This window comes from Podarcis erhardii (genome assembly GCF_964252035.2).
Source record: "Podarcis erhardii genome assembly, chromosome: 12".
NCBI lineage: Eukaryota > Metazoa > Chordata > Lepidosauria > Squamata > Lacertidae > Podarcis > Podarcis erhardii.
Genome location: NC_138513.1, coordinates 18891241 through 18919236, shown reverse-complemented (window position 1 = coordinate 18919236; position 27996 = coordinate 18891241). Strand labels below are relative to the sequence as shown.

General features: G+C 44.7%; 2 long non-coding RNA genes across 2 annotated transcripts in view; one reads left to right on the top strand and one right to left on the bottom strand.

Moving 5' to 3' along the window:
• LOC309326162 overlaps positions 1-3350 on the bottom strand; it is a 31538-nt gene extending 28188 nt beyond the window's left edge. Inside the window, exons 1-2 of the long non-coding RNA XR_014150209.1 lie at positions 3291-3350; positions 2287-2328 (exon numbers count right to left, since the gene is read on the bottom strand). This is a non-coding gene — a long non-coding RNA (uncharacterized lncRNA). The remainder of the gene's footprint in view (positions 1-2286; positions 2329-3290) is intronic.
• LOC309326163 lies at positions 136-27944 on the top strand. The gene is made up of 3 exons (XR_014150210.1): positions 136-483; positions 4345-4577; positions 27163-27944. It is a non-coding gene; the product is annotated as an uncharacterized lncRNA (long non-coding RNA).
• Positions 27945-27996: the final 52 nt, after the last annotated feature.

The window sequence follows — 27996 nt, the reverse complement described above, 5'->3', positions numbered from 1 at the left end:
TTGCAAGTCTTATCCTCCCCGACTACTGCATCTCCTGGCAGAGACTGAGCGGAGCTGAAGTGCAAGTGCGCTTAGTATCTATTTATTTTTTAATTATTATTTTTTAAAAAAAACATGCACAGAGCAGCAAGCGCTGCATGGGATTGCAAGAGCCCTGCTTGCTGGTTGCACCGCGGCGACCACCTCCTCCGGTCAGCGGGTCTCTTCCACCAGCCGCAGACGAATTAACCCTCGACAAGTCACACACCCCGCCCGGGTCTGCGGAGCAAAATGGTTCTCCCCGTGCGTCCTCGGCTGCAAAATAGCAGCAGGAGCAGCAGCGGCAAGCGCGAGCCCGCCAGCTCCCGTTGCCATGGGAGCCGCGCGGCGGGAGTCCCTGGAGAGCCCCGCTTTCCTGCCTCAGTATTGACCGGCGCTGCATAGTCTCGCGCCAGAGCAGGCGAAGGAGGAGCTACCTGCAATGCTGGGCGAAATCCCACAGCGGTCAGCGCTGCGTCCGTCTGTCCTTGCCGGAAGAACGAGGAGGAGGAGTCTGGGGGCACCTCGAAGGCCTGACCGTTTTATGGGGCCGGGAGAGCTTTCTTGGGCTGCCCGAGACCCCACTTCTGAGGTGGCGGGTGGCGTCTTGCTTCTTCTAAAATGGCGGACCTCTTTGGAACCCGCCTGCATTGATAAAAGGTCACCTGTGCTTTTTAAAATTGATCTCTCAAAATACCAGTGTGCCATAGCGATTAGAGCAGTGGTTTCCAACCTTTTTTTGGCCATGCCCCACTTCAAAAGGTAAAGGGACCCCTGACCATTAGGTCCAGTTGCGGAAAACTCTGGGGTTGTGGTGCTCATCTCGCTTTACTGGCCGACGGAGCCGGCGTACATCTTCCAGGCCATGTGGCCAGCATGACTAAGCCGCTTCTGGCGAACCAGAGCAGCACACGGAAATGCCGTTTACCTTCCCGCTGGAGCGGTACCTATTTATCTACTTGCACTTTGACGTGCTTTCAAACTGCTAGGTTGGCAGGAGCTGGGACCAAGCAACGGGAGCTCACTCCGTCGCGGGGATTCGAACCGCCGACCTTCTGATTGGCAAGTCCTAGGCTCTGTGGTTTAACCCACAGTGCCACCCGTGTCCCTATGCCCCACTTAAGCATCTCTAATATCCTGATGCCCCCCCCCCCGTGACATACAATTAATATTCAAAAAGTGAACTCCTATTCACATGGAGGAAGCCTAAAAGGCCATTAACTTGGTCTAACTCTTTCTCAAATTTCCCCCCTTAAAAATCAAATTGCCCCCCTGTAGGGCACGTGCCCCACCTTGGGAACTACAGGGTTAGAGTGTTGGACTAGGACCTGGGAGACCTGGGTTTGAATCCCCACTAGGCCACGGAGCTCACCGTCACTGCCTCTCAGCCTAGCCTCCCTCTCAGGGTTGTTGTGGGGATTAAATGAGGGCGAGGAGAACAACATGCACCACCCTGAGCTCCTTGGAGAAGCTCCTGTGATTCAGGATTAGTGGGTGGCATCAGAAGCTGCTCTCTAGAATGCACACTCTTGGACCAAGGGGCAGGTGCTTGTTTGAACACAACATGGTGTTTGGGCTCAAAAGGAAGCTCTGGCATTATTCACCTTGGCCTTTCCCCCTCCTAAACCTTGCATGGTTTGCTGGAAATACCTCTCAACAATCAGGAATCATCCTGTGGCTATGTAGCTTAAGTTATACAACAAAGGGTAGGTGGGGGAGAGAAACTTTACACATTTTGTTTCTAAGATTCAAATCATTGATGGGGAACCTGTGGCCCAGACCATTGGCCATGCTGGCTAGGACTGATGGACAGGGAGGGGCAGACTTTGGTAATATGGTGCCTGAGCGAGGACAAAGTGTGCCCTTACAATACCTCGTATTTTCACAGTTACAGGTAGGTAGCTGTGTTGGTCTGCCGTAGTCGAAACAAAATTTTAAAATCCTTCCAGTAACACCTAAGGTGCTACAGGAAGGAATTTTTAAATCTTATTTTCACATTAATTCCTTGGGAATTACAGTTTTTTAAATGGAACTTCTCAGTAGGTACCTTTTTAAATATAGGTGCTATTATTTTGCACCCCCTCAACTTGGCACATTGTGCAGGGGAACTGCCTGCACCACACTAAATATGGCACTGTGGTGGAGGCACAATATCTGGAGGGCCACAGGCTCCCCGTCCCCAATTTAAATGATGATCAGCTTGCAAGCTGCTCCTTGCTTTGAAAAGCTTTAGAAGAAACAGATGTGCAGTGTAGAAACTGAGCTTACCTTGAGTCAGGATGGCTTGCGCTGATGCATCTCATAAGCCGCCTAGCCAGAAAATAAGAGTGCAAAATGTGCTGTAGGAAGAGAAGCCTTTCTCTTGCTCTTGTTTCACTTGTTCTCCTGCATATGCCAATCTAACAGTACATACCATACTGATTCCCTCCATGATTCCACCTTTTCACATATGCAAGTAATCAACCTGATTACTTAGGACTTGAGAACTTGCAGCTGACCATGCGCGATTTATGGCTCATTTATGGACACAGCTTGTCACTTGATGCTGCGGTTATCAAGTGATGAACACACAGGTGTGAACCAACTTTGCACTAGTATATCTAACCCCAAACGCTTGTTTTTTTAAATAAATAAATAGTATTCATATTTAATTCAATTATATGACTTTTAACATATTAGGCGGTTTTTTTTTAAGATTCCACCTGGTTGTACCCTTAGGTCAACCTTCTTCAGCCTGGTGCCCTCCAGATGTTTTGGACTACAATTCCCATCAGCCCCCAGTCAGCAAGGCCAATGATAGGAGCTGTAGTGCAGACCATGTGGAGTGCACCAGGATATGTTGAGGTAGCCAACATGGTTCCTTCCAGATATTATTAGACTACAACTCCCATCACCCTGATCATTGTGCCAACTGGCTGGAGATGGAGAGAATTGTAGTCCCATCAACAACAGCCCAGGTTTGAAGACCAAATGTCTAGATGCTGTTGAACTACAATTCCCATCAATTCCCATCCCTGACAATTCCCACCAATTCCCATCCCTGACCATTAGCTATACTAACTGTGGCTGATGGGAGCTGGAATCCAAGAGCTTATGGAGGGCCACAGTGCCCCACTCCCCCCCTTTTTTAAATGGAAATGCCAGGAAGAATTACAACTCTGACTTGCTTTTGGTTGTGATCCCATCCTCTCTTTCTCATAGGTACACACATATTTTAAGAAGCTGGCCTAAAGCCAAACTCCCTTCTAGGATACTGCAGTATAAGTTGCTACCTTATTTCACAGATTGTATTTGGAGGTAGAGTTTAAGGTCACTCCGAGGGACAAATCCAGATATTACTTTTCCCCATTACTAACACTGCTGCTGCAGTCATTCTGTTAGGTGCTGATGAAGCAGCGTATGAAGTAATAAAAAAAGGCAGGGCGCCAGCATTCTATTCCTGTTTCGCCCTAGCAGTCCATGCAGTTGAGAGGCTGCTGTTTCGCCCCCAGTGGGGCCAATTTGTTGGGGTTGGTAGATAGCACTCTCCCTGAGCACAGTTTTCTGGGCTTCTTCAGTTGTCTCATGCCATCGATGCATCTACTAGTGCTAAGTGATAATAATCCAAACTGAATCTTATCAGAATCAACATAATACAGTGGTACCTTGGGTTACATATGCTTCAGGTTATATACGCTTCAGGTTACAGACTCCGCTAACCCAGAAATAGTACCTCGGGCTAAGAACTTTGCTTCAGGATGAGAACAGAAATCGTGCTTTGGCGGCGTGGCAGCAGCAGGAGGCCCCATTAGCTAAAGTGGTGCTTCAGGTTAAGAACAGTTTCAGGTTAAGAATAGACCTCCAGAACGAATTAAGTACTTAACCCGAGGTACCACTGTACAGTTCTAGGTGTTCAACTGAATACAGAGTAAATATAAATTCTCCCACTATATACAAAGAATCAATTTTGATGCAAAAGTTCATAATTATGTACTTGCATAAGAGACAATTTCTTGGCTTAAGCATACAAGACTGAATAGCTGTTTGATTACAGATATATATATACACACACACAAACATTTTCTCATTATGGGTTTTTCAATAGGTGTTTTACATTAGTAGAGAGGTGGGGAGGTGGAGTAGAGGATAGACATGATACTATTCGTACTTACATCTCATACATTTCACATCTAGACACACATTTCAATACCCATTGCTGTAATTAAATGAAAACTGAAAGATCAAATTCGGAATTAAATCCTACTGGCTGTAATGTTTTAAATAAAAATATTAATCGTGCTTCTTGTTTTAATATTTTTTTGATGTCCTGTTTGCTATATTTCCTAGGAACGAATTGGCTCCTTGTCATAGGACCTCCCTGCAAACAGATCAGAACAAACGCTCAATAAAGGCTAGATACAATCTTAACTGCGTAAATGTCCTGCAAGCAAGTCAGGAAGAATCCTCAGTAAATAGGAGGAGTCCTAAGAAGGGAGACCAAGTGTGGCCTTGAAGTTTCCCATCAACACCACCTAGACAGACTGAGCAGGCACACAGATTCACAGGTGTCCTCACTGTAGGTAAGATGTGTTTCTTTTGAAATCATAGCAGTTCTAAGTGTCTGTGTGTGACGCACATGCACATTCTATGCAAATTATTTCCTCTTTCATTCTCTTTTGATTATGCATTTCCTCTTTTTTTTAAAGCGATTCATAAGTAGTGATCCTATGAGTTTGCTGTAAGAGCTGTAATCAGTTTGGGTCATAAATTAGACACACTATAAATGTGTTAGTCTTTAAAATGACTGAAGACAGTCTCCCTTGGGAGGTGGTGGACTCTCCTTCCATGGACGTTTTTAAGCATAGCTTGGATTGCCATCTGTCATGGATGCTTTAGCTCAGATTCCTGCATTGCCGGGGATGGACTAGATGACCCTTGGAGGCCCTTCCATCCCTACAGTTCTATGATTCTATGATACTATGACTTTTATTGGTTGCTGTGTTGCTCTAGCATTGCTTTAAAGCACTGGTAAAATTTTGTCCATAGATTACATAATAGCCCATTATTCTATGTAAATCATAATTAAAAGAGTGGCTGGAAGTGCCTTGGGACATTTTGATCCTGTTGTCAGCCGCAATCCCTTTTGAGTAGCTTGTGAAAAGAGGCACAAGCTCTTAGAACAGAAACCACCAAAAGGAGCTTATTCAAGGAATTGACCTAATTGCAATAAAAATCATAATGCGAAGCTCTGCACAATTGTTTGCAGAATCAGATTCTGTTGGCTAAAAATACAAAATCAGATAAAATTGTATTTACCATTCACATTTAGCTTAGTTATGTTGACCATTAAAATTGCCAGTTTGCTCACAATCTAGTGTAAATTTGACCGCGGCACTGAAACATTTGTTCAAGAGATTAAATGCTTACCTTGTCTTAAACAATTCTATGAAAGGCAAATGTTGTAAATAAAAATATGCCCTTTTCCCTTATGGGGTATCCAAGAGCCCATATAGAGTCCTTACATAGGTTCCCTATTGGTAGGAGAAAATAACAGAGGCCAACCAGAGAATATTGAGAAGCAAAGCAGCTAGTAAGCTTGATCTTTATTGATCTGTTGCAACAGGGTACTCCCCTCACACGCAGGAGAGGAGGAGGACCCAGAACAATGCTGTGCGAGGGTTTATAAAGACTTTTGAAATTCCCATTCTGTAGATCAAGACCACCCCCAGAAACATTATGCATACATCACAGAAGGGGTGTAACCTAAGACCACCCCTCAGATACATCCCACCTACATCACAGAAATTTAAATGTTGTTTTTCTCTTGTCCTTGTTTATCTTCTGTCTGGCAGGTTACTTGATTGGATTTCCTGGGGAGCCTGGCCATTCTTTTGTAGTGGTAAAATACTTATTTCCTGGGCCAGGTCACAGGCTCACACCTTGTATCTTAAATGTGTCCTTAAGACAGGATTTGTGAGGAAAGAGACAATGGGGGGACTTTTCCATTTTGACCATGCAGAGAAACATTTGCTCAGTTTAGGAATCAAAATGGTTCCAGGTTGGCTTTCCTGTGCTGATCTATGTACATGTGGTTATGAACGTTGCCATATATCTAAAACCCTAAAATTCCTATCACACAAAACACGTTGATGAAATTAGCTATACATAAAGGAAGCTGCTGAGTTTCTGTTTCTTCATGGATTACACGCAAGGAACTTTGGGGGAAGTGTCCAGTTCTTCTAAATGCTAGTATAATTGTTCACTTTCAGAAGGAAATTGGCAGTGAATAAATTGTTTTAACGCTGTCACGTGTGATTTTCCTCCATGGAGGGAATTATACTAGCAGCTGAAAGAATAAACCGTTAAAATAAAAACACAGCACCATTAGTGTGCATATCCCATTTGTTGTTGTTTAGTCGTTTAGTCGTGTCCGACTCTTCGTGACCCCATGGACCAGAGCACGCCAGGCACTCCTGTCTTCCACTGCCTCCCGCAGTTTGGTCAAACTCATGCTGGTAGCTTTGAGAACACTGTCCAACCATCTCGTCCTCTGTCGTCCCCTTCTCCTTGTGCCCTCCATCTTTCCCAGCATCAGGGTCTTTTCCAGGGAGTCTTCTCTTCTCATGAGGTGGCCAAAGTATTGGCGCCTCAGCTTCAGGATCTGTCCTTCCAGTGAGCAATCAGGGCTGATTTCCTTCAGAATGGATAGGTTTGATCTTCTTGCAGTCCATGGGACTCTCAAGAGTCTCCTCCATATCCCATAATATACTGTTTTACTTGAAGCACTGATCATATGCTAGACTATTTTAATTTCCTCCCCTCCAGATTTGCCATAAAAGCGCTAGAAAACTTTATGGCTTGGTAAACCAAATCCACAAGGTATTGTTACACGCCACTCCAGTCTCTGATTGAGTGTCCTAGAATCATAGAATCATAGAGTTGGAAGAGACTACAAGGGCCATCGAGTTCAACCCCCTGCCAAGCAGGAAACACCATCGGAGCACTCCTGACATATGGTTGTCAAGCCTCTGCTTAAAGACCTCCAAAGAAGGAGACTCCACCACACTCCTTAGCAGCAAATTCCACTGTCGAACAGCTCTTACTGTCAGGAAGTCCTGGGGAGTTGGCAGCGCTTACCCAGGGTTTGTGTTTCCCTCGGATGGTTTCACTGGCTTTCTTTGTCCCCTGTTAATGACTATGCCAAGCTGGTCTGGGTTGTTAAAGGTAAAGGTATCCCTGCCCGTACGGGCCAGTCGTGTCCGACTCTAGGGTTACGCGCTCATCTCGGTTTTTTTTTAAGAGGCCGGGAGCCAGCGCTGTCCGAAGACACTTCCGGGTCACGTGGCTAGCGTGACAAAGCTGCTCTGGCAAGCCGTTTACCTTCCCGCTATAAAGCAGTACCTATTTATCTACTTGCACTTTGACGTGCTTTCGAACTGCTAGGTGGGCAGGAGCTGGGACCGAAAGACGGGAGCTCACCCCGCCGTGGGGATTCAAACCGCCAACCATACGATCGGCAAGTCCTAGGCACTGAGGTTTTACCCACAGCGCCACATCCAGGGGTTTTCAGCATTATGGGGAGTCTGCCCCCACACTCAAACTCATAGCAGTAGGATGATGAAGACAGCATTTTTAGAAGCAAATTCTGAAAAAAGAATGCACTTGTATATGATTGGTGACTCCTGCAAATGCCTTTTTGGTGTGGCTGTGAATTGTAGTTGCCTCTCGCCTGATGTCATATTATTACATCAAGTTTAGGGCCAGTGTGTGTGGCTTGGCCAAAACAGCCTCTTTGGCCAAATGGAGGCCTGGTGGATTTAATTAAGCCATGGGCTGGAGGTTCTTGAGAGTTGTTGTGCTTGGTTCCTCTAGGAATCTGGTTGGCCACTGTAAGAAAAGGATGCTGGACTGGACGGACAACTGACCTGACCCATCAGGCTCATCTTATGTTGCCAGCATCCTTGTGGATGTGGTAGAAATGTGGTAGAAATTTCTCTCAGTGAAAACCTTTGGGTTCCAGTTGTTTGGCCTAATATCATACATAACCCATCCCTCCAGAATTTCAATTTGTTCATTGTCTTTATTTCCAGATAATCAAAACCAAACTTTTGCTTAAAACATTTAACAATCTTCATGCTTGCAGCAGCACAAAATTGGACGTTGGTATCTGGCTGCAGGGTTAGTGATTGAATCAGCAATATTTGGCAGATTGTAGTAGCTGAAACAGAGACAGTTTCCTGGATGCAGAGTTTCCATTCATCACAAATATGAATGGTGGATCAAGTAGACACCAGCCTTTGACTTCATACACTTCCTTATGGTACATGCACAAGGTTGACTGTATTGGTGACAAACTTCTGTTCCTTTATTAATCTATGTTTTTATATGCAAAACTTGTTTTTTTAAAAAGGTGTGTGGGCCCCGTGGGGGGGGGGGGAGAGAAAAGGATCCTGTACCTTTAATAGTTGCATAGTTCCCGCCCATGTGCCATGTTTTGCACCTGTGGAAAATCCCTCTTATGCACAACTGCTAAGATGCAGGAGCCCTGCCTTCCTGTGCATCTGGTCAACCTACCTTGTAGTAGTGCTCAGGTCTTTGGGGAGGTAAGTGTGAGAGTGTGTGTTTCAGGAGTGAGGAGAAGAAAAGGGGTTGCGTGTCCAATACTTGTCTTCTCTGGCTATATAATACATATTTACAGTACTATCCTATGAATTTTTACTCACGTCCCATTGTGTTCGCTGAGCTTATTGCCCAATAAGCATGTTTAGAATTGTTATCTTTTGAATGGAAGGCTGCCTGAGCAGGATTTTAGTTGGGGGGGGGGAGAAGGCTTTTTTAAGGGGGTAGGCTTTTGTTGGGGAGGGGCAGAACCTCAGATTTGTCTTGATTTGTCTTGATGTTATTGTCCCCTCTGGCCCCACCCATGTAAATAGAGAATGGGGGCATGCAGTTCTGGAAATTATAAAGGCATATCCTCCTCCTAATTTCTCTCTTGCTTTAGGATATTTATTATAAGACATCAGGGTCTTAAGTAGGTTAGTTCCCTCTCTTTCCCTGCCTTCCACTTTTCTTTTCAGCCTTTGACACCCAAACAGTCAGTGTCTCAAATAGGCACAAAGTTGGATTAGTAAATTCACACTCTGCCTGACCTCTGGTTCCTTAGACCTTGCCCCTCCCTACTCCACTCTGCAGGCTCATCTGCCATTAACACATTGTCACCAGCTGGCTTTAAAAGATGATTGGACAGATTCATGGAGGCTGTCAGTGCCTGCTAGTTATGATGGCTATGCTCTGCCTTTGCAGCTGCAGACAGTAATACTTCTGAACAGCAGTTGCTGGGAATCTATGGAGGGGAGAGAGCTCTTGCCGTGGCTTGCAGGCTTCCCAGAGGCATCTGGCGACCACTGTGAGAACAGGATGCCGGACTAGTTATGTTCATATGATAAAAGTTTGCAGGTTCCTTTTAGGCAATTTTGTTTTCCATCTTATTCACAAACTTAAGCACTTCTGTGAGTATGCAGAGGTCACTACCTTGTTTTGGGGTGTTTCCAATTTTGTTCCAATTTGATAGGCACTCAGCCACATATTAGAGGGGAATTACATGATCTCGTGTGGTTTTAATTTAATAAGAAAATGGCACTGAAAATTCAACTGAAATGAAGTCCCATAATTTTCTATTTCGATAGAACTCTTTCATGCACACAATGTTCTATTGTTTTAATTCAAAATATTATTTGCACAATCTCAGTTTGTAAAGACTGGAGCAGCAAAGAAGCTTCAGCATCAGGAGATTTTTTGAAACCAGAAGTAGCCTCTAAATTCTTATGAAAATCAATGCAATTACAATGGGATATTATTTGATCACTTTGAAAGTACAGTGCTGCCATCAGGAAGATGAGTTATTGTTTGTCCCTGTGGCCTGCCGTATCCAAATCTGTTCCTTGATTTTCTGTTTCATAGAGGATGTACAAATGATTGCATCATGTTGATTAAATGCCAGATTAATCTGTGTTTCATATATAGCTGAAAAGGCATGAAGCTGATAAAATACAGGATATATTTGTGCCCTTCGTACAACATATTTTAAATCAGGGATTGGATTTGTCAGCTGCAGAGTTTTGCAGCGGGAGTGTTTATCCGGCTCTAGATCTGAAGGCGTAGGCTTTTGTCCAGCTTCCCTGTTGTTAAGCATTTCTGTTGATGATATTTCATTGGCTTGAGTGTTTTGGGGCAGGTTGTTGTTGTTTGCCCAAATCTGTGGATGAAGTGTTGAACAAAAAAAAGAAGCAGCAAAAAACAAAGCGCATCTTGATGGAGAACTGAGGTTGAACTCCCACAGCTTCCAGTGTTTAGCCTATTGAAGGACTATTGAAGTCCTGGCAAACAGCTCATCATGTTTTATATTCTCTTGGATAGAGAATCCTTCTCCCTGGAGCCTAGTTTTCTATGGGCACTTAATTCCCCCCCCCCCAGTATGGCAACTCCACCCCATCTAATGTCAAATTGTATGTCTCGGTGACTGTCTGTGGGCCATACCATTTGAGATAGTAGAGGGAATGTTGTCTGATTGAACACACCCAATACTTTTAAAAAAAATAAAAATAAAATCTCCCACATCGAAAACTAAGTGCCAGGGAGAAGGTATGACATACTGATCTTCTATGTATAGGACTCTTCCTTTCAAGGGTGGGGACTTATTTAAACATGCAGTCTTCCACTTGCAGTATTGAGTAAAGATAACTTGTATTATTTGCAGTATCTGTATTACCAAATGATGATAACCTGCATTTCTGTTTGCCTGAACCAATCCCAGAGGCTCTTTCAGGTGCCACTTTCATTTTGGCACCTACAGCAATAGAGAAGAGGCCATGTTCCCAAAAGGCTTACATTTTCTCTCTGCAGTGTCACATAATCAGCAGAGCAGAATGCTGAGCAAGGTTTTATAAGGAGCTGGGTCCAGCATTCATGAAGGATGGGGAATAAATTTGATTCAGTTTGCCTTTAAAATCAAACCTACCTAATTTGCACCTTCCAAAACAATATACAATGCAAAAACACAGCCATCCTTTCAAATTTGTGCTTGAATTTTGCAATGCAGTTCTCTGGCCAAGTCATGTGTACAAAAATTCTAATACTAGGGTTAAACTGTACATGTAATGTGTATGTATTAGGGCTTATCAACACTTCCTTTTGCCTTGCCACTTTCCCCAGGAGAACCCACGGTTCAGCGCTGAATCAGAATAAATGGCAATGGGTTTTCCTTGGATTGCCATTTGTTCCGATTTAGCACTAAAGAGTGGGGTTTCCAGTGGTGGGGCAAAGGCAAAACTGCTTGGATCCCAGGCATAGGACAAGCAGAAGTGTGGACGAGCCCTTAGTGAAAACAGCATACAAAAATGCAATCGATTTGGGAAAATTGCTTTGCAATTTTCATACTAAAATTCATACTAAAATGCCGATGAATTTCCCAGACAACTTATTGTGTTTTAATTGCCAAACTGATGTGGAAATGTGGAGAACTGAACTTTATAGATTGGAAAAATGAGAAACTGAGAGGAACGGAAATTGTGAGAATGTTCCCAGTCCCGAGTTTATTTTCCAGCTGCACATATACTGCTTATTTTCTCCAGAGGGAAGCATGAGCATTAAAAAAAGAAGAAGAGATGTTTATATGTAAAAAAGCACAGAACATCAAAACAAATAACTATACAGAAATAATAAAGGAAGATCAGGCACATGTACTTCTGGGGTATATTAAATCTGAGCACTCTTAATAGGCCCTAAGCATATTTGGCCTCTAGCCAAGCCACTCATTTGCAAAGAGGCAGAAGTTCCTGCTATTTTTTATTTTATTTTTTGCTCTGGTGCGCCTTTCTTGACAGGCAATGCCCAGCTGCTGCCTCATCTGCAGCTCTTCCGCTCATGCCAGCCAAGCTAGAAGACTGGCAAAACCCTGATCTGCATTATCCCAGCCTGGAGCTAGCATAGTAATGGGGCACAATGGCACTGGGGGAGGGGGCCTTGGGATCCAGTGGATCCCAGCCTGGCTCAGCCCCCTGAAGACCCAATTTCCACACTTTCTGCAGCTGGTAAGAATCCTGTTGATCAGCAGAACAGGGAGCTCCACCTTGGAGGAGTGAAGCCAGGATGACTTTTTGGGCAGATCTGAGTGGAGCTGTTTTGGGCTGGGCAAAGAGGAACATCCAGCCCCGTTCAACTCAGTGGATTTCCGTGGGTGGGTGGATTGTAGCCTCTTTGTTTGGAGCGGTAGAAGGAGATTCCTTTAAAACAGCAAAATGAAGAGAAGCTAGGCATTGACATTTATGGTTCCCCAAACCTGCCTCAACTGACAGTTGTGTCTTTTGCCATGACACAGGCTAGAGATCTTGCTATATGCAATTAGATAAGGCAAATCTAAAGCCAGGCACATTTGGACTGGGTGAGATGGCTTTTGTTTAGTTTGTGACAGCATTTTCCTGGACAATGAACTGTAAGTGATAAATGCAAATGTGTCCTTTCTCCCTGGGATGGGAAGTGATCTTTATCGGACCAGAGGAAGAGAAGTGCTCGTTTCCCTGATGCCATTTGTTGCATGCTCAATTGCATATTTTAGGTCCCATGACAAAGAAATGGAGGCAATGCCATATTCACAAATATACCTCACACAAGATGTGCGTTTCCCCAATTAAAGTTAGTAAAGAAAAGCTAGCCTCAGCAGCATAACACAGTGTTTACTGGTCTAATTATTCTAAGTATTTTATAAAACAGGAAAGTAAAAGGGTACATTCCAGAAAAAAGCAAAGCCCACAGTAAATTAGCCATTGATTTCAATGAGATTTGGGCGACACCAGAAGATTTGTCATTACTATTTGCCCTCCTGGCTCCGTGCAAAGAACCCAGAATATGTCCTTTAAAAAGCAGTAACCTTTAATATCTGTATACCATAGTTTACAGTGGTCTAGATCTATCCCTCAGGTGTGTGTGAACAACCATCATTGGATATTATAATGGGAAAGTGAGCCCTGAAACAGAATTCTGATTCCTAACATGTATTTAGGAAATAAATTGCATGGTGTAGCTGTCTTGGGATTGCACCACTTCAGATGAAGCATGCATGATTGAATGGTTCCCAGTGTAATAAATAAAAAAGATAGAAAACTAGCAGGAAGGAAGAAGACCAGACAAGGATTGCCTGCCAAGCTTACAGCATGGGGAAGTATTGGGTAATGAACTCCCAACCTGCCTTCTGAAGTGGTACAGATTCTGGGGGCCAAGAATGACCTGCAGTGCAGACATGGTTTACAAATCAGGGTAAAAAGGTAAAGGTACCCCTGACCATTAGGTCTAGTCATGGACGACTCTGGGGTTGCGGTGGTCATCTCGCTCTATAGGCCAAGGGAGCTGGTGTTTGTCTGCAGACAGCTTCCGGGTCATGTGGCCAGCATGACTAAGCCACTTCTGGCGAAAGCAGAGCAGCACATGGAAACGCCGTTTACCTTCCTGCCGGAGTGGTACCTATTTATCTACTTGTACTTTGACGTGATTTTGAACAGCTAGGTGGGCAGGAGCTGGGACCGAACAACGGGAGCTCACACCATCACGGGGATTCGAACCGCCAAATCAGGGTACCAGCAAATAAATGCCTAGGCTGAAAGCCATACCAAGCTTTCATCCATAGTGCAATTCCGCAAGCAATGAGGTTATTTGTGTGTTGCAGGGATTTTGCTTAAACTTTGCAGTATATACTGTTAGATGTGGTATGTTGGAATAATTTTGCTGCTAACAATTGCAGCAAAACCTGAAGCAAGTTTGATAAAACTGGAGCCAAAAATGTCCTGAGATGTACAGGTATGCAGTGGACCACATAGCTCCTTTGTGTTCCAGTTTTTATAAAGAAAACCAGATGGCAACAGCAGAAAAAAGCAACTGATTTTACAGTCATTTACAGGATACCTTAGAGATCAAGTAATTTGTTCCAAGTGCTTTAGCAGTAAAGGAAGAACAAAAGATCATTAATTGTAGGTTTCACTTGTCTGCAAAAGGACATAGATCAGCATGTGGGAAACCGCTGTATTTAAAGTTTGTTTTAGAAAATTGTAGTATGTCAATTGCAGTTTTGTAATTAGGCCCTTGTAGATGGTTTGCGGTTTTCAGTCTCATCCCCATAAAAGTCCTTTGTAGCCCAGGTCGAGAAGAGCATAGCAGTATCTTTCCTGCATGCTGACTGACGTCTTTGTAGACATTGGAACTTTCCTGGTTTACAGGACCTGAGGTGGGTGGGGAATACAAAAAGGAAGTTATAATATGTTACAAAATTGGTGGAGACTGGGCAGATAATATTGTGGTGCATTTGGGGACCGTGCGCAGGATAGACTCAACAGAAGAGCAGAGCAATGTCATTAGGCATGTGTATGAGAGAGACAGAGAGGAGAATGGATGTAGGCAGTCTTGGCATCATCAGTGTTGATGAAATTCCTGCCCTGGGCAACCAGCAGTAATAGATTCTCACTGCAAAGCAGGGGTGGGGAATTTTTTCCAGCTTGAGGGCCACACTTCCTTGTGGGGAACTGTCCAGTGGCTGCATGTGAGTGACAGGCAGAGCCAGAGGCAAAAATGAGTGGAACAACGGATGTGACCATTTTACCATGGTAAACACTGCAGCCAAGCAGAAGTCAGAGGTTTCTATAAACACACATTTCTCCATATTATAACAGTTCAGTGATGATAGCCCCGCCAGGTAAAATCATTTGAGGAGGGTACAGAGGAAGGCCTGTGTCCTGAGGGCCAAAGAGCAAGACACACACACACATTCAGCCCTTGAGCTTGAGGGTACCTGTCTCTATATCCAGCAGTCCCCTTGTAGATAAAGTCGCATCAACCCCTTCAAGACTTAGGGTGCATGCCCGCTGAGGACCTGGATAGAAAGGTGGGGAATAGAAACCCCCCCCCTCTCTTTGGCTTGTGATGTCCTGCAGCGTACCTATGCTGCTGCAAGCCTTCCCCAGCCTGGTGCAATCCTATACTAGCAAGGGCTGATGGGAGTTGTAGTCCCAAACATCTGGAGGGCACCAGGCTGCTGAAGGCTGTGTTACTGCAAATCCTGACGGGAGAGGAAACAGTGTCCTTAATTCAGAGCTCACCTCACCCTTTTAGCTGGCAAATCTTGTGGACTATCCACACACACAAAAAAACTAGGGGAAAAAAGAGGGGAGGGTTACGTACATGCTTACAAGAACTTGCAAGATGAAATGCTATATGGAACGCCTTGAAAAAATCAATACAAATACAGTGCTTTAGAAGCAAGATATGAGGAGATAAACCTGGATGCTGTTTTGATGACACCGGGATAAACTCCATCAGCAATATGGAATCTCACAGGAAAGTAAGCTGAAAAGCTGTGTGATCCACACTGATGATCCTTCTATTAAAAAGGTTGCATTCAACATTTCTCCCTAAAGGCTGATCAGTATTGAGCCCTCTCCCTCTGTTGGGAGACAAAATAAGGACTTTAAAATAAACCACACACACTAAAACTGTGCAGAGAGTATTGTGCAGGACCGTCAGCTGTGTTATACCAAGAGAGTCAGGAAGGACTTTTAAGTACAAAGGGGTCCTAACCTCGGGTTTTCTTAACGTGTGTTTTTGTACTAGGTCTCTGAATATACTCAAGACACTTACTCTGGAATTAATTTGTATTGAATGCGGTGAAATTTGCTTGACACCGAGCTCCCCCCAGGCATCCTTCTGGAACGTTTAATTGATTCAGTTGGATTACTGCCAGATCTCTCAAATTTGTGGCATGAAGTCTGAAAATCATGGCTGCAAACCAGAAGCCACAAGCTAAACCACTTGCATTTAAAATTAGTCTCAAATCATTTCTCAGATGGAAGTATAAGGGTCTAAGGATTTGCAGCAAGTTGGTCAGGCGTGCGAAATCCTGATCGCGGTCCCTAGTATCCCAAGCAGTCGCCTGCCTTTGAATCTGGCCTCAGAAAGCTCCTGTGTAGAATTTACTGCCTGGATCAATCAAGGTAGTTAAGTGAAGGTGGGTTAAACAGTGCCAGTCCAAGGCCACATTCACACTATACATTTAAAGTACCATGATACCGCTACTTGAAAAAGATGCTCCACTGGGATTTGGCACTCTTAACCTCTACTTTCACCTGCCTCAGATGAGCCTCTAGATGATTTTTGTTTGTTTGGAGCGGGTGGCAGCAAGGGAAAGGGCAGGGGCAAAGGCGAGTGTTTCGTGTGCATTCATACGGAATGTGTACGGATCCCTCAAGCATTTGTGAGTGTTCACTCGGAACTTCCCAGGGTGAGCAAAGGAGTGTTCATCTCTCCTGACTGACAAGCAACAGGCCCTTGTTGTGGTTGTGGTTTAAAAAGTATTATAAAATTAAATGTTACTGTATTAATATTTGATGCAATAATTGAGGCCTTCTGTTTTTATGTTTTGGCTGTTCTGCAAGGATTCCTTCCCACCCTTTGACTGCTCATGACAAGCATTCTGGCTATGGGCCTATGTAGAAAATGGTGGGAACAATTCTAAAACGTCTTTCGAAAGCACTGGGTTGATGGATAATTTATTACAAGTTTAGTGGCAGTGTTGAGTTGCCGGACTGGCAGTATAACAACCCCCCCCCCCAAATAAAGAAGCTACCATGCATATTGATTGAAGAAGCGCTTCCCAGGGTGCCTCTTACAGTTTGAATTGTTGATTCCTCTGAACTCCTCTCTCATGTTTGGCTTACAAAGATGCTAAAACAATAGGCGTGGGCTGCATGACGGGGGCAAGGCTTTTGAATACAGTGACATACACCACGTCACACATTAGTGTACCATCTCCCAACACGGGCTGAAGGTCATAGAAGCCATACTGCCTGCCAAGGAGATGAGATGGAAAGAGGGATTCTGAGCAACGTACCATAGAAGATTGGCACTAATTACTGGTTTGAAGTGCAAACGGAATGCAAGGGAGCAGAAAGATGGCCCCATGTGGCAGAACAAACACTGACAGTCTTGACACTGCTGCTAGTGCTGACTGAAACACAATAGCTGGTAGCTATCTCCTACCAAAGCTCAATCTGTGCTGTCATACTGGGGACATCTCACTGTTGGGTAGTGGCACTGCCGCCATTGCAAGGAGCCAGCTATTTCCTTCCTGATTGGTTTCCTGCTGTAAAATGAACCAGTTTTAAATCTGAGTCTGAGACTCACTCAGAAGATTATACCTATTAACTGCCTCTCTCTTAATTGTTGAGTAGATTGTTTTTATCTATTGCAAGAAAGTGTCGGCAAAGATTGCTTTTTGGGAGGAAAGGGTATGTTTGTCGTGTGTGTGTGTGTGTGTGTGTGTGTGTGTGTGTGTACTCTCTCTCTCTCTCTCTCTCTCTCTAACGGCTGTTGTTTTCTAAGCTACCAGCTTGTTTATTGCTTTCCTCAACTTTGTTACATAGTTAATGACTAGGTCCCCCCACAATATGTCATTGGCATCCATCTGTCTCGGGAGACGATGGAAGAGTGTGCCTTTGGAGGTGAGAGTCTAACTGTTGGAAGGTTGCAGCACCTGCTGTGGCTGTAGAGACTGATATGGAGAGACATGTTGTGTTGCAGCTGGGGCAGATGAAGGGGTCCAGTTGTGCTGATGCAGGTGTACCATGTGTTTCTTCCTTCTGCACTCCTCGCAGCAGTCATTCCTCCTCTGGGCACTGCTGTGGATACATCACCTGAGTGATTGTCTCGAGGCTCTGAGGTCATCTGAAAGGGATTCCCACACAGTGGGGCTGATGTTGGCAGCCTTCATGTCATATTTCCAGACATCTCTGTAATAGAGTTGGTTTGCCAGCAGACCTGGTGTCTGAAGCCATCTCCCCATAGAGCACATCCTTGCAGATCCTGCCACCTTCCATTCTGTGTACATGATCAAGCCAGCATAAGCATCACAGAAGTGCAAACATGCTGGGAATGTGGCACTTGGGAAAACACATCTTTGTTTGAGACCCTGTCCTGCTATGTGACGCCCAAAATCATCCTGACACATTCAGGCATCATTCCTGGCAGGTTTAAGTTGCCCACGACTCACTTCCATAAAGCAGCGTGCTCAACACGCAAACCTGGTAGACCTTCATCTTGGTATTGGACATTAGAATCACATTCTCCCATATGCTTCTGGAGAGGTGAGCCATTGCTGTAGCTGCGTTGCCAGTACGCTTGGTCTAGCTCAGCATAAAGGAAAGGTTGTTGGTTATGCTGGAATCCAGGCAGACAAAATCATCTACCACCTCAAGCATGTGGTCACTAGTGTTGATGTGTAGAGTGTTGGGGATGTTCTGACCCAGGATGTTGGTCTTTGTCAAGCTGATGGTAAGGCCAAAACCACTCCAGATATACATTTCCCCTATACAGTGGTACTTTGGTTCTCAAACACCTTGATACTCAAACACTGCAAAGTGTTCCAATTTGCGAACTTTTTTTGGAAGCCAAACGTGCTCCTCTTCTGATTTGAGTGCCCAAACTTCTGTTTTGGGTTCCATGGTTCCATTTTGAGTGCCACGCTTCCCTTTTGAGTGTTACGCTGAGCTCTGTTTGGTTTTGCGGCTCTTTTTTGTGTGTTACTGTGTGGAACCTAGTTCAGCTACTGATTGATTGACTGTGTGACTGCAGTACTTTATTGCTTTCATTTTATGGATCAGTGGTCTCGATAGATAGTAAAATTCATGTTTTAGGGATTGTTTTTAAATGTCGGGAATGGATTAATCCATTTTGCATTACTCTCGATGGGAAAGCGTGCCTTGGGTTTGGAACGCTTTGGTTTTGGAACGGACTTCTGGAACGGATTAAGTTTGAGAACCAAGGTTCCACTGCACTGAATTGTTTTGCGTTAATTGCAGTAGGTGAAGTTGACCTGTCAAAAGACCTGGCCTGGCTGTGTGCTTCAGTTTGTATGGTGGGAAAAGAAAGAGTTATTAACAGAACCCTTTTAACTGACTTAACAGCTCTTGGAGCAGGCCAGCCATTTGTTGTGATAGCTGTTGTTTTGGAAATGAGCAAAGCTAAGCATCCTGGCTGCTCTCCCTTTAAAGCATATCAATGCCTGGAAAAGCCTCCAGGCCTCTCTGGCTCTGCGTGCACCAGTTCAGATATATGGCTCGAGTGAACAATGGATCAAAGGCTTGGACTGCACAAAAGAGAGTGATCCAAGTTTTCAAGCCCAGATGGACCAACGGGATAGGATGTTTCACTTTAGAGAGCTTTCGCAGCAAAAGCAAATCTTTCTTGTCAAGTTATGCAAGCTCCCCTTACGTGCTCCACCCTAAATTGCCACAATAAAAGTGAAGGTTAAAGATTCGTATCAGAGTAAACTTGTGCAGAGGATGTACAGATTACAAAGCAGGAGCAGCAAAAAGATGCTGCCTCCTACTCAGCCAGGCCATTGCTCACAAGAACACAGGAATAGCCGGCTGGATCAGGAGCAATGGCCCAGCATCCTCTTCTCACAGTGGCCAACCAGATCCCTCAGTGAGAAACCAGGAAGCAGAATTAAAGCACAATCACACTCTCCACTCCTGTGGCTTCCAGCAACTGGTATTCAGAAGCATTACTGCCTCCAGTTGTGTAGGCTGAGCATAGCCATTGTGGCTGGCAGCCTGGCTCAGTATTACCGTATTTTTCACTCCATAAGACGCACCTTTTTCCTCCTAAAAAGTAAGGGGAAATGTCTGTGCATCTTATGGAGCGAATGTGTGGTTGATCGCTGGCTCCCTTGCTGGTCCCGCCCCCTTGCCCAGGCCTCCATTGTTGAATATTCTGAAGAAGGAGGCTGTTTGTTTCCCCAGCGACATGTGACTGGCTGATTAGTTTACACTGGTCAACAACAAATTTGTTGTCTGCGTTTTTTCAGTTGATTTAGGACGAATCTGATGCGCTGAATCCAAAAATAACATTGGTTTTGCTCAATCAGGTCAAATTTTTGAGCTATGGCCACATGTCATTTTTTTACCTTTTTGTTCACATGTATGCTTGTGTGGAGCATTTTAGAAGAAGTTGGTGGGGGTAAAATGCCATGTCGAATAATTGTTTTGATTGGAAATGATTATTTTAATGACAAGAAGTATTCAGGTCCGATAGTTCTGGGTGATTATGTCGAAAAGGGATCAGTTTGAAGTCATAAAACCTCGAAATCTTCCATAAATTGGTGCGGCAAAGCATAAAGTTGGGGGATCAAAACAAAGTTAATGGGGCAGCCACCCCACAAAGTATCCTGATCTTCGTCCTGTAGCTCATTGTGATGAAATTCCAGTGCCTATCTTCGGAGAACTTCCTGACATTAGTGACGAAGATGCCTCCAGTGTTGAAGGACATGAAGAAGAAGAAGTGGTTCTTGAAGATGATGCTCCACATCCATTATCCCAAAAGGAGTTGAATGATCTACTTCGCGACCTCAGCTTGTCAAAGGACTCTGCCGAACTGTTGGTATCCAGATTGAAGGAAAAAAACCTCCTCTCTGACAGTGCTCGCATCAGCTTCTTCCGCAACAGGCATCAAGAGTACCTCTGTTTTTTCTCGGAAGAGAAGGACTTGGTGTACTGTGCAGATATTGTGCAGCTTCTGCTCAAGCTTGGAGTGCCACAGTACGAACCCAAAAATTGGAGACTGTTCATTGACAGCAGCAAGCGATCACTGAAATGTGTTCTGCTACACAACGGCAACCAGTTTGCCTCTATACCCCTGGCTCACTTGAGTACATTGAAGGAGAACTATGAAGCGGTGAAGTATGTGCTGGAGAAAATTGGTTATGATCAGCATAAGTGGTTTATTTGTGTTGACCTGAAGATGGTGAACTTTTTGTTGGGACAACAGTCTGGCTTCACCAAGTACCCATGTTTTCTGTGCATGTGGGATAGTAGGGACCGTGCTCAGCATTACACGAAGAAGGACTGGCCTGTGCGGGAGGAATTGGTGCCTTGCAAAGAAAGGAACATCATCAACAACCCTCTGGTAGACAGAGACAGAATACTCTTCCCACCGCGGCACATCAAGCTTGGCTTAATCAAGCAGTTCACCAAGGCTCTGGACAAGGATGGTGACTGCTTCACATACTTGTGCCAGGCTTTTCCAGGATTGACCATGGAGAAGTTGAAAGCTGGCATCTTTGACGGTCCTCAGATCCGTCAGCTCATCAGAGATCCAGAGTTCGGAAACTCAATGAACGAAGTGGAACTGGAAGCGTGGAAGGCATTTGTTCTGGTAGTGAAGAACTTTCTTGGCAACAATAAGGCCAGAAACTACGCAGAACTTGTCAACAACATGCTGACTGCTTTCAGAAACCTGGGTGCAACATGAGCGTCAAGATGCACTACCTATTTTCACATATGGACCGGTTTCCTGAGAACCTGGGTTCAATGAGTGACGAGCAGGGGGAGAGATTTCATCAGGACATGAAAGTGATGGACACCAGGTATCAGGGTCGCTGGGACGCAGTCATGATGGCTGATTACTGTTGGACTCTGAAGAGAGACCTCCCTGCCGCTGAGCATTCCAGGAGTTCCAAGAAACGGAAGTTCAAGCCCCGAAGTTTGAAAAATGGTGAAGCAACATGCAATTTACCTGTACTTACCTTTATCAATGCCCACCATTCAGTTTACAGTAAACCTGACCTGATGGAGAGAAACAGATGCCATTTCCTGATTCAGCAGTGCAAAAATGCCCTAAATCAGTTGTAGAAATCTAGACAACATTCAAAAAGTAAAAAATTGTTGCCCAGTGTTATCTGTCAGGAAACTGTAGAAACAGCTCCATTTCCTTTCCTAAAGAAGTTGCAGAACTGTGAGTTGAACCCCAGAAAAACAGGATTTTTTTCCCCTTTGCAAAGTAAGCTCAACAACTTTGAGCTGATCCTCAAAAAAAGGGGCTTTTCCCCTTTGCAAAAGAAGCTGCACAACTGTGAGCTGATCCCCCCCAAAAATGGGTCTTTCCCCCTTTCCTCCTCTAAAAACCAGGTGCATCTTATGGAGCGAAAAATACGGTAGTTTACCTAGATCAGTATTATTTACTGTAGGCTTTCCGGTGCCCTTCACCAGGTGCTGGAGTACAACTCCCACCAGCCATGCTGGGTTACTTTTCAGCTTCTAAAGCAAAGGTTTTACTCATTACCTACTAATTGACCCTTATAAGGGGAGGTGGCAGGCATTGAACCCCAGGACCATCGGCTTATAAGGCATGTGTTCTACCATTGAGTCATAGTCCACCCGTCAGGTCTCATTTGGGTGAGCAGCACAAGAACATTAAGTCAGTTGAAATCACTTTCTTTGCAGCTCAGTGTCAGTGTTGTTTGGGGAGGAAGTGCAGTCTTGAGGTTGCGCTCTTTAACTGGAGTCCAGCATCAGAGCTCCATTTCTCTCCCCCCCTCCCCCAATCTCTTTCGTCTTTCCTAGAGCAGATGTGGCTATGGCAGCCAGTTTTAGCAAGTTGCCACAGTAGTTAGAGTTGTAACATGCTAAGGTTTACTTTAAAAGTGCTCCGTAAACCTCTTTCAGAAGTGGGTGGGTGAATAAGCAAGTAATGGAACAGTAGAAGAGATTAAATGTTTGTTCTCAGTGGGATATCTTCCCAACACTATAAAAAATACACTAATGGGATTTGTGGAGTGGTGAAGAGGGGACTCAAAAGGACTTTGAGGAAAAATAATGCTTTAAAATTAAAGCAAAAAATAAAGTAAAACAAAATACAGCAGTATATTCCTTTTCCTTAAGAGCTGCAATCAAATCACTGAGTCAGTTTGGGACATTTAGTTCAGTATTGTCATCACAGACTGGCAGCTGCTGTCCAGGGTTCCACAGCTCTTTCCTAGCTATGTCTGTCTATGCCAAAGGATCTAGCCTGGAGCCTTTCCACAATTTGTCATCCTCAGTCCTTTTTTGGGGGGGGGGGCACAGGACAGAGATGCTCCTATGAAGCTACCTTAGCTTATCAAACCACTGCTCCCTCTAGCCTACAAAATGTCATCCTTGGCTGGCAGGGCAAAAGCTATTTCCCAGCCCTGCCATTACCAGGGCCCCTTGAAGCTGGAACTGTAAAGGATAGAACACGGGACCCTTCTACATGTACAGAATGCATTGTGCCCTTGGGCTACGACCTTTCCCCTAAAGTAGCTGTGACCTAAATTTGTCCGTCAGGACAATGCACGGTGAGAACATCTATTCATGGAATAATTTTGGCCCGGTATCCGTGGCATAAGAGAGACATAAGCATTGCCTGCAAACGGGAAAGAGGCATCTCCTAGGAATACATAGGCAGGCGTGAGTAGCTGTCTGTCTGCAATTTGTTGCAGTCCTGACAAGGTCTGTTTTATGTCTTATCATTTGGGTGGCAGAAGCAAATGTGTTACCAAACCAACTCTGCATTTCATCAACTTCAGTATCCTGTTTCTGACAACGGTAGCTTACCCCCAAGAAGCTGATGTCTAACCCTTTTTTAATTCTCCAAGGCTTTTTTTTTTAGTTTTTAAAATGCTTTAACCTGCTGCTTTTAACTGCTGATCCTACTTGTTTTGAGTTATGTCTGATTTTGTAAGGATCTGGGCTAATTTTGATTATTGTTTCTTTCTGATGAGAGCTTTTTTGGAAACCATTTGATTGAAAGGCGCAGTATCTACGTGCATGAAACCAAAACAAACCCTTATTTCACATCACTGTGAAATAAAATAAATAAAGCTGTGACCACACTTGGAACGTATTGCCTGTGGTTCTGGCCGTCACAACTCAAAAGGATTCTGTAGAGCTGGGGACAGAGCAACTCCCCTTAAGAAGAGTTTGGATTTGATATCCCGCTTTATCACTACCCTAAGGAGTCTCAAAGCGGCTAACAATCTCCTTTCTCTTCCTCCCCCACAACAAACACTCTGTGAGGTGAGTGAGGCTGAGAGACTTCAGAGAAGTGTGACTAGCCCAAGGTCACCCAGCAGCTGCATGTGTTGGAGCGGGGAATCAAACCCGGTTCACCACATTACGAGTCAACTGCTCTTAACCACTATACCACACTGGCTCTTAAGGAAAGGTTGCTGTGTTTGGGACTTTTTAGTTTAGAGATAAGGCAAATAAGAGATGGCATGATACAGTTACAAAGTTATGCATGGCATAGAGAAAGTGGATAGAGAGAAGTCCCCCCCCCCCCTTGTAAGATTAGAAGTTGTGGGCAATCCAATGAAGCTGAATGTTGTAGATTCACAACAGATAAAACAAAGGTACTTATGCATCTGGGACAGCTCAGTCAGTAGAGCACAAGACTCTTAACCTCAGCGTCATGGGCAAAAGATTCCCACATTGCAGGGATGTGTGTGTGTGTGTGTGTGTGTGTGTGTGTGGATTAGATGGTCCTTTCCAAATCTACAGTTCTTTGATTCTATGAAGTGTGTAGTTGAAGTATGGAACTCACTTCCACAAGAGACAGTGATGGCCACCAACTTCTGTGGCTTTAAAAGGGAATTAGACAAATTCATGGAGGACGAGCCTATCAACAGCTGCTAGCCACAGTGGCATCATGCAGGGAATCACAGGTGGACCGAGTGCTGTTGTGCTCATGTCCAGCTTGCAGGCTTCACATAGGCACCTGGTTGGACACTGTTAACAACAGGATGCCGGACTGGCTGGGCCACTTGCCCGACTGCACAGCCTCCTCTTACGTTCTTATGGGCAGGCTAGTATGGGAAAAAGTGTGCGGTAAGGCTTTGTGCTTAACTTTTCTAAACATATAAACATTTACAGGCTGCGGTGCTCAAGTGCCAGCTGCTCATTTAGATCATTGCATGATTAGCCACGACTTCTTGCCACAGCATCCCACTACTTTGCAAACTTTTTAAAGTTGTGAGTTTTAAAATAAGATTTCCTTCTCTCGAGTGCTGTGCTCCATCTGTTGGATACTGAAGAAGCATGTCTCTGCAGTTTTAGCCATTTACGTTTGTTATACCTGGCAGCTCCTGTGTGATTCCCACTGGGTTTCCCACCCAGGCAAACATAAAGGGGCTGGGCCTACTTAGCTCCAGAAGCAGAATGGCATCAACCACAGCACCACCACCATCTTTACAGGTCTAATGTCAGCGTAGCCAGAAAGTTATCCCCCCCCCCCACTCCCTTCTCTGCAAAGCAGCAATACAATGCATCCAGCTACTATGAACACAAAGCTCTTCTATAGCTGGCCTAATGGGTGGAGGACTCCATATTACAGCTGAAGGTCTTCTCTTAAGCTTCTCTTTAGGAACTTGCAGTGGGGGATCAAGTTTGTCTCCCCCCTTATGTCATTCCACAGAAGTGTTACGAAACAAATCTAGATGTCAAGATCAAATTTAATAAAAAGCAGCCTTCTGGCTTTGAGATTAACATGTTTGCCAATTAAAACCACCCAAAATAAAATAGCAGAAATGACTGAACACATGGTAGAGACGAAAGAAAAGAGGACAAGGGGTTTTCCTAGCAAATCAAAGTGCTTTATTTTATAAAGCCTTACTCATGTCAGGAATGTGCTTTTAGAACTAGGAGGTACAAAGTGAGTTGTCCTCACCCTCTCTGAGCAGTTTAACAGTAATGAGTGACAAAGACTGTTACAGGGGGGGAAAGATGTAATTAACTCTAAAAAAAAGAGCATATGTTAATTGGCCACAATGGAATATTTACTTTTTTATTGTAACATGTACCTCCTATTAGTTCTCTCCTATTAGTTCCTTTACATTCTCACCGTACCTTAGAAACCACTTGTCAGAGCTGCCCTAGGTCCCAGCTCACAAAGGACCAACGCCAGTTCTTGTTATATACAAAAGTCTTTATTGAAGTTCAGTTTCCATTTCAAAGCCGCGGCGCGCAGCTCTACGTCTTGAACTCTAGACCGCTGAAGCTCCGTCTTAATCTCCTCCCCCCAGACACCAGTTCAAGACTCTAGCCTTGCTCCACCTCTTCCTCTGCTCTTTCCTCCTCTGGGTCCGCTTGTCCGCTGGGGTCTTGCCCTTTCTGGACTCTTCTGACGCTGAGTCCCCTGATTCTTCCCCCTGCCTCCAGCGGGCTTTAGGACCTGGTTCCCAATCCAGGCTTTCTGCTGTCCCGCGTGCCTGTACATTTGAACTTGGCGCGCGCGCCCAGCCGGCAACCTTTCTCCTGACCGTTACACTGCTCCTGTCACTGCTTCCCTCTTCGGGGGGGCTAGCTGGACCTGACTTCCCCTCCGTTCCCTCACTCTGCGATAGAGGCGTGGCCAGCCCTGACTCATCTTCTCTCCCTACTGGAGGAGACGCTGGCCCTGACACATGGGACTCTTCCCCCCCACTCCGCTCTGGTGGGGGAACTGGTCCTGATCTTCCGCTGCTGCTTTGGGAATCCCCGCTGGCCCCTTGCTTCTGCTGTGTCCCCCCTGGGACCCCCCTTGCCCTGGCCATTGGCACCCCCCTCTGGGAATCTTCTGAATCGCTGGAGAAGCTCATGGAATCTCTCGGGCCACTGTCATACTCCCCTACGCTGCCCTCAGATTCCTCCCCTTCGCTCTCCGTTTCCTCTCTCACCTGTGTCTCTGCTCCTGAGCCCCTGACACCACTGTTTATCGTATGAAATAAAACATTCATGTTGTGCCAGAGAAAGTCTGCATGTATGAAGGAAGAAATAAATCAAGCCAAGCCACAGTTATCAATTTAAATACATAAAATGCAAGATTGTACGCATACTAGCACAAAACTTTTAGCATCACTAGAAGGGGCAAGGCAGAAGCATTCAGGATAGCCTTGGATCCTGGAGATGGGCTACAGGACTGGGCTGACATGGTGGGGTGGGTATGAGAAAAACCTGACCTATACTTCTCATAGACATGCTTCTGCCTGCTGGGAGTGAGACTTGGGTCTGCTCTGACTTCTAATAAGCCTGTTACCTTGTCAGATAACTAAGGTGACAGAATTGTGGACCACCACTTTCGCTTAGGAAGGGAGTTAAGCTCCCATTGCTCATCAAGACCTCAAGTGCCAGGGTAGATCAACCCTAAGTTTTATTTAGGCTCCTCAGTCCCTTACCAGCATTTTGAATAAAACTTGCAGACAGGTAAACATATTTGATAACATGGCATTCTACCATATAGATGTAACTAATCACATACGGAGTATAACCCTCGCATTTGGATTTCTGTCCAAAACAGGCATAAAAAGGACTGGGCCATCCTTAGGAGTTGCATGCAGCCCTGTGTATCTTCTCAGGTGATCCTGAAATCCTGAACGCCTTTGCCGCAGGAAGAACTCTAGGATTGGTAAGTCTTGCAATAAGCTTTTTATGTCTGTCTATAACGGTGTGTTAAGCTAGGTCTGGAGGACAGAGTGTGCTACTGCAGCAAATACTAGTTTGCATCTTTAAGACTACTGAGAGATAGAATAGCAAAGTACGGTATTTGCAAAAATACTGTGCGAGCAGAGACAGAAACATGGGAACCAGTGTAAATGCAGGACTCCCAACTATAGGCCCCATAAGGCAAAAAACAGACGAGCTGAAGCTGTAGATACCAAAGTCAATTTATGTGCTGTGTTTGCACAAAGAAGTATGCAGAGAGAACTTGGGGTGTGGTGGTGGAAGAGAGGTTTTGTATTCAACTTTCACTCTTCTTAGCATTTTCCTGCATCCTATGCCCAGATGCCATAAGGGCAAAATATTTATCTTTGAGCATGGGAGGAGATAACATCTTGCCCAAGTAGAGACTGAACAAGGAGAAGAGGAACTTGGGTTGGAAATAAATGGGTTGGAAATAAAGGAGTGCATTTTGGACTATAACTGCCATCAGACCCATTCAAGTAGGTCCAATTCAGGGATAATGGGAATTATAACCAGTGCTTTTTTTTGTAGAAAAAAGATGCCTATACTCCCCTTAAGTTGTTAAAGTAAGTGCCACACTTTTAACATTTGGGGGGGAAAGGTGCTGGTACAGTCGTACCTTGGTACTTGTACGTTTTGGCTCCCGAACGATCGAAACCTGGAAGTAAGT